A 6,504-nucleotide genomic window follows, 5' to 3' on the forward strand; every position below is an offset into this window, starting at 1 on the left:
TTTGGCTGTTTCAAGTCCCAAGTCCCTTAAAGAGCCAGGATCCCTGAATTGGATCCTGCCTCTGCCATTTCTAACTCGGGGATGGGAAGCCACCCCTGAATCCCTGAGTCTCACCTGCTCTCCCAAGGCTGAGGCCTCTCCATTTGCCCCAGTCCTGGGAGCGTAGCTGGACTTCTCCTGAGCTTTCCCCAACAGATGGATCACCATCTGCTCTCAGATATCACCCGATAACACAATCTATAATTACATTTGTATCTGTGTCAATATCTGCATATATATCTGTACAGTGTCTGAAAAAAAAAAATGCCTGGAGACAAGAAAATATGCTTGCCAGCCAATCCTGCAGACACTCAAAAACATCAAAGGTAGAAGTTTCCTTTGAAACGGTCCTGTTCTCAAAAGCGTTTCTTGCCATGGAGCCAGTCTCAGGCAGAAACCCTCACTGCCAGCTCACCTTTCTTGCTTCTTTTGCGAGTGGCCCATAGGGGCCATATCAAGGCTTGAGGAAGATGCATCCTGTTCATCATATTATTTATACCCGAACAAGACAGAAACAAGACCAGGACTGGAACTCAGGGTTTCTGAGCCCAAAGAAAGAGGTCTGGGAATACATTTTTGGTCATCCAGCCAAAGACACCCCTCCCCAAAAGGACCTCACTAGTGTTTAGGTATTGGGCAGAGACCCCTGAATTGTAAAGAAAGGTATATGATCCAGTTCTTGCCAGTAGGATGTAAGGAGAGGTGCGCTGGGGAGAGGGCTCCTGGGGATGAGTTCCTCCCAGAAAGAGAGAGGCAAGGAAGGAGAGAGTCCTGTTCAAGGCCATCTTGCTTCCTCTTTGTATTCAGCCCCATAAAACACGATGTTTGGGGTTTCTGTTACCATTATTTGACAGGAAGGGACCCAGAGGATGCACGGATGCCAAATCAGAGCCTGACACTCCTGATCCCTGAATCACTGTTAACAGCCGCCCATTTCCAGACTTCTTCTTATGCAAGAAAAAGGAAGGGGGCTGTGGTGTGAGCCCCCTTTATTCACACATTGTACTTGCTGCTGAAAGCATCTCTGACGGATTCAAGGGATTTGTGTAAATCTGCCACACGTTTATTTTCAAATCCAAGCATTTTTAGCTGTGGTGTTGCTTGCCTAGTTTAAAAATATTCAACTACATCTGAAATGTCATCAGAAAGAAAACAGCCCCCCTTTTTGTGTACTCACTGAGTGCTTGTCTGAGGCAAAGGGTGTTTGCAGCCCTGAGAAAGGGGGAGAGAAGAGGAGGTGTTTTTCTTTTATGAACACTCTTGTTATTGCCCATATAGAACAAAGCCTCCCTCAGCTACTGAAATCGAAGGAGAAAGACCTCAGGCTGTGCCAAGAGAGATGCTGAGCAGGGAGCAAGCAGGAGACCCATCACAACCTTGAGTCCTGGCATGGGGGGCAAGTGACAGCAAACATTCCCATCCTGGGGCATGTGGGCCCCCATCGCAAAGAGGATGAGAAAAACCAGCAGGAACCACCTCACATCAAATGGCTGTCCACTAAGAAGGAAAGCTGAAAGGCACAGAGCTATTGGGCTTGCGTAAGGAAGGGCATTGCCCAGACCCATGTGGTTGGGGTGGGGCAACCAACTGACCCCAGCCGTCTGGGATTAAGGGGTCCCCAGGGATATTTTGTTAAAACTGGGAAAGTCCTGGGTGTGGAGCTTCTAAATAGTAGTTCCTTGCACACAAGATGAAGCCTCTACCTCCTCAGCCCTCCAGCCCCCAGCATAGGGGGAAATAAGGGGCAGAGCCAGCCTGACCTAGGTTTGGGGGATTCAGGCTGAGTTATCTTCAGTCACTCCAAAGGGTCTGAGTGAACAGAGGCAATGAATGAATGAATAATTAAAGGAATGGATGACTCCAACAGGGTAATTACCTATACGACAGTTCTGTTTCCAATAATTATTTTCCACTGACCAACATTTAAATTCCATCAATTTGGGAGTTCCTGTCTTGGCTCAGTGGAAATGAATCTGACTAGCATCCATGAGGATGCAGGTTTGCTCCCTGGACTTGCTCAATGGGTTAAGGATCAAGCATTGGTGTGGCTGTGGTATAGGCTGGCAGCTACAGCTTGGATTGGACCCCTAGCCTGGGAACCTCCATATGCTGCAGGTGTGGCCCTAAAAAGAGAAAAATAAAATAAAATAAATTCTGTCAATTGATAAACACTGGTGAATCCACTACCTCCCATAACAAGAACTCTTGGGGCAAAGTAAACCCATTTGAGGCTCTGAATCTAAAAAATCACATTCACACACTTTTTAGACTTCTACCTTTCTGCTTTGAAGGAAATTACTTTCCACTTGAAGAGTTGATGTGAGCACAGAAAAGATGAGTTGCATTCAGAAATCTGCCTAGTGCCAAAGAAGAGGGGCCCATGGGAAGTGCTAGGGAAACGATGATAATGTCTCCCAGGGCCCAGGTTCTAGGGGCACGGCTTATACAGGTCATGCCATTTTATGCTCCTGCCAGCCCTGAGAAATGGGTATCTCCTCCTCACCTCCATTTGGCAGAATCCAGGTAACATGCTGAATCTGGGTAGGTGGTAGACCCCAGGTCTTTCTGACTCCAGAGGCCATCCTCTTAAACCCACACTCTGCTGGTTTTGTGCTCCAGGGACCAAAGATCTGGGTGGGTCTTGATGCTGCTGTTTAATAGCCATATGACATAAGGCAAGATACATCCTTTTCCAAACTTCAGTTTCTCTGCCTGCAGGAGACGGGTAGAAGTAGTGCTGACTTCATCAGGTTGTGTGGAAAGTTCTAGTCCATAACAAGCTCTCTGTGAATGTCAAGGACAACAGAGAAGGGTATCCTTGAGCACCGTGGAGAGGTTGTGTGAGCAGGCCAGGCTGGCAGTGACCAGAGGTAGCAGGCAGATGTTGAAGGTTAAGGGGTCAGCCCAGCAGTTCTCAACCCTGGCTGCATGTCAGAATCACCTGGGATGTGATTTACCTCAAACCAAGTAAATCCGAACATCTGAAAGTAGGGCTCAGGCACCAGTATTTCTACAACTCCCCAGGTGCCTGCAGTGTGCAGCCAGGGTTGAGACCCATTGGCTTAGCCCTTTGCTCTGAGATGTGTGGACCTTGGAGAAGCATGGGTGTCACTGGGACCATGTTAGAAATGCAGGATCTCAAGCCCACTTCAGATCGACTGAATCGGAATCTGCATTTAAACAAGACCCCTGGGTGATTCGTGGACACATTAAAGTCTAAGCATCCCTGGGCTAGCCCATGGGTTATGAACGGGGGAAATCAGCAAAATGCAAGGCTTTGAACATGATTAAAAGCCAAAGTGCAAGTGAGAGGGGGAAATGAGGGGCGGCTATTTACAGCAATTGCTCACGGATAACCTCATCTCCTGGCAAACGCAAAGGGCAAGGGCAGAGTAGGTCTCTGTGTGTTTAAACTTCAATGAATCTACGATTGTGGATGTTCAGGAAGTCGGAGATTCTGCCAGCCGCCCAGTGTTTGCTCATCCGCCACTGTATCAACCAGAAGACTAACATTATCTGGTGTCAACAATGCACCTGGCCTGGGATTAGCAGGAAAATATCAGCCTGCATGAGGCCTTGGAATCATGACAGAGAATTAATTCCCCAAGAGCCTGTTCTTCACCCAGAATGAGCAGCTTTCCATCCCTGGACAAACAGGGGCTGCTGAGGCTGGCTCTGAGAAGAGCATGTGACAGCTGGGTCCCCAACAGGGCCGTGAGCTCACTCTCTGTGACAGAGCTTGGGACAGCCTCTGTTGTGGTCTCAGAAATAGGGCTTTCTTGGGAGGGAAAAGGGGTCTACAATTTCTGGGACGTGAAGGATGATATAAACTAAAGTTTGATCAGTATTTTCTATCTATGGTAATCCCCATGGGTTCAACGTCATTTGATATAAGACAGCTGGAAAGCAGATTCTACATCTTATATTGAAAACATTCAAGAAGGCAGTACAAGGTCTCAGTTTTGAAAAAGCAGTTCAGTCAGGTTCAATATTCACCATTATCTTAGAAAAGCCAGCACTTGGAGTTCCTGTCATGGTGCAGTGGTTAACGAATCCAACTAGGAACCATGAGGTTGTGGGTTCAATCCCTGGCCTTGCTAAGTGGGTTAACAATCCGGCGTTGCCATGAGCTGTGGTGTAGGTTACAAACACAGCTCGAATCCTGAGTTGCTGTGGCTCTGGCATAGGCCGGGGGCTACAGCTCCGATTGGACCCCTAGCCTGGGAACCTCCATCTGCCGTGGGAGCGGCCCAAAAAAATAGCAAAAAGACAAAAAAAAAAAAAAAAAAAAAAAAAAGAAAAGAAAAGCCAGCTCTTCATGTTGGCCTTTGATAATCTCATTAAAGCTCTGGGAGCTCCCGTCATGGCTTAGCGGAGACGAATTTGACTGGCATCCATGAGGACGCAGGTTGGATTCCTGGCCTTTCTCAGTGGGTTAAGGATCCAGTGTTGTCATGAGCTATGGTCACAGACTCGGCTCTGATCTGGTGTTGTTGTGGCTGTGGTGTAGGCCAGCGACTACAGCTCCGATTCGACCCTTAGCCTAGGAACCTCCATATGCTGCAGGTTTGACCCTAAAAAGACAAAAAAAAAAAAAAAAAAAAAGAAAGAAAGAAAGAAAAAAAAAAGAAAAGAAATAAAAAGCTCTGGCAATCTCCTTTAAAAAGGGACAGAAACACAGACTACCAACACAAAGCACCTACAACTTCAGGAACTCCGCAAACCCTCTGAATCCCTTCCTTGAATCCATCTTAGATTGTTCTGGAGCAGATGAAAATGTAATTCTGCTGGTTTGCTTCCCACTACTCATTGGCGCGTCTAATAATGCCGCATTATTAGATCTACCCACTTCCAGTGCCAGTACATAAGATTGGAGCATGTGACCTGGGGCTGAGCCACACGGGGCATCCTGTTCCCTCGGCAAGAGTGACTGGTTCAGGGATGGACACATGTACTCATTCAGGACAAATAGGCTCAGTGAAAGTAGGCCCTTTACTCTTTCCTGTTGAAGGGAAACAGGAAGGCTGTAGCCACAGCAGCAAGAAGCTGGCAGTTGCCATCTTGGGATCACAAAGGAGGGTCTTTGTGCTAATGGGTTCAACACATAGGAAACAGAGCCCAGAGAAGAAGAGAGAACACAGATCTATAGCACAGCATTTGAGCCTTGAAGTCCCGTTGGATCTATCTTTGGACGGTTTAGTAAATAAAAGCATAAGCCCATGCTTATACCAGTATGAGTTACATGCAACAAAAAGCACTCAGACAGATAATCTTCATTAATTCATCATATAGACTGATGGCCCTTGTGCAGCTACCAATTAAACATAGTCACTCTACAAGAGTTTTTTATGACCTATGTTAGCCTTTCAGTTTCAGTAAATCTCTTTATCCCTATGGTTAATCCTTTGCTTATCCCAAACTCCTTTATAAATAAACACCTCCTGATATAAGATTCCTTCAATTACACATACCAATGATGTTTATCACGTCAAATTGTGATATCATACCATATTGCAATAGGTAAATTTTATAAATCTGATTAAAGCAGCCTAGCCTGAGGTCCATCTTTTGAGAAACAACTTAACAAAATCAGTATTCTGAAATCAAACAGTTCAAAGCTGTAATCGTCATTAAATGCAACTTTAAGTAAGGTTTAGTCTTAGGCCTCAATGATACACATCATTTTTTCAAACTATAAAATGTTGATTTCTAGCAAGCCAGACTGGGAAGAGGCTTCAGGCAGCCAGATCCCAGATTTAGGTGAACTCTTTACAGCTGTATGAATAAGGTTGTGCCATGCAGTAAAACCAGGCAGATCCGAGAAAAAATTTGGCTCTTCCAATTATAAACTCATGCCATGTCTGAGTCTCTAGTCCCCATCTATAAGAATGGATGTATTTACTACTGTATATAAAATAAACAAACAACAAGGACCCACTGAATAGCACAGGGAACTATATTCAATACCTTCTAATAAACTATAATGAAAAAGAATATCTGAATCACTTTGCCGTACACCAGAAACTAACGCAACCCTATAAATCAACTCTACTTCAATTTAAAAAATAATTCAAGATTGTGATTTTAAAATTTCACTCTTGTGTAATTTATACCTCAATTTTTAAAAACACAGACTAATACACACACACACACACGCCATATGCACACTACACACACATATAATGCATTATATATAATATATACGTATGCATTGTATTTTATAAATATATATCATATATTACATACATATTGCCATTTCCAAATCTAACCAAGAATTTATTCTTTTTTTTTTTTTTTTTTCTGCCTTTTCTAGGGCCGCTCCCGCGGCATATGGAAATTCCCAGGCTAGGGGTCTAATTGGAGTTGTAGCAGCCGGCCTACACCAGAGCCACAGCAACGCGGGATCCGAGCTGCGTCTGCGACCTGAGCCACAGCTCACGGCAATGCCGGATCCTTCACCCAATG

Source organism: Sus scrofa, chromosome 13 (genome assembly GCF_000003025.6).
Source record: "Sus scrofa isolate TJ Tabasco breed Duroc chromosome 13, Sscrofa11.1, whole genome shotgun sequence".
NCBI lineage: Eukaryota > Metazoa > Chordata > Mammalia > Artiodactyla > Suidae > Sus > Sus scrofa.